The sequence below is a fragment of the Chiloscyllium plagiosum genome, unplaced genomic scaffold (genome assembly GCF_037043375.1).
Source record: "Chiloscyllium plagiosum isolate Xiang-an unplaced genomic scaffold, Cpla_swu_hap1 HiC_scaffold_29, whole genome shotgun sequence".
NCBI classification, from domain to species: domain Eukaryota; kingdom Metazoa; phylum Chordata; class Chondrichthyes; order Orectolobiformes; family Hemiscylliidae; genus Chiloscyllium; species Chiloscyllium plagiosum.
The window spans coordinates 63,188,030-63,188,983 of NW_028270167.1; the positions used below are offsets into that span (position 1 = coordinate 63,188,030).

The following is a 954-nucleotide window of genomic DNA, read 5'->3' on the forward strand; positions in this document are numbered from 1 at the left end:
ACACAACCTTACATCTCCTGCTGTCACCGGCTCTCCACTCCATTGACTTCAAATCTTCACAGAATTCAACAGATCTTGTTGCAGTCATTTCTTCATTTTTGCTCTGATCACTGTGAGCAGAGTGTCACATTCGGAGTGCGCTTGCCCCACAGCCTAGAGGTCAGACGATACTCTTGGAACCATATGTGCTATTTATCATTTCACCAATACCAAGGAGAAATATCTGTGTACATAATTTACAATTCACTTATTCATAAGATCAGAGGGGTAGCCGCCCATCTGACGAGGTGGCCGAGAGGTTAAGGCGATGGACTGCTAATCCATTGTGCTCTGCACGCGTGGGTTTGAATCCTACTCTCGTCGCTATTGCTGACGATTTTCAATGTGGCTGTTTTTGGATGATCACAGCCTTCTTATTGAAATTGGAACTCCAATAGTGTGTTTATATGCATCGACGCTATTATAAAGTATCAAAGAATAATTTGAGCCTGTTGCCTAAACTGCATTGAAATGTAGATTGAATTGGAATAATTAAAAGGAACGCCATTTTCTTTTCCAAGTCAAGTTGCGTGAACTTTTATTGTCTGAAAGGGATCCAGGAAAACCAAATAACGAGAGATGCGAAGTGCATGTTTATGCATGGGATTCTTAATGAGTGTTTTGTCAGATGAAATCTGTCGCAGGGTGGGTCGAAGTGATTCACCTTGGTGAAATGAGCACAGAGAGATAGCACAAAACAATGGAGATATTTCAAAGGTGGCAGGGGCTGGATGTAGGAGTACCGATAACTGCTGTAAATTCACAGTGGAGAATTGTCGATGTGGGTGCCGTGCATGGCCAAGGACAGACTTACACATTGGTCTCATCCTTTCCCCTTGCTCTAGCCATTGGTGAATGCTGGACATAAGACACATATAAACACAAGATTTGGGAAACAAGCTCCCTCTCGTTCTA

The 954-nt window shown here is 42.9% G+C and overlaps 1 non-coding gene across 1 annotated transcript; it reads left to right on the top strand.

The window, feature by feature from the left end:
* Window positions 1-281: 281 nt before the first annotated feature.
* trnas-gcu (transfer RNA serine (anticodon GCU)) lies at window positions 282-363 on the top strand. The gene has a single exon. It is a non-coding gene; the product is annotated as a tRNA-Ser (tRNA).
* Window positions 364-954: the final 591 nt, after the last annotated feature.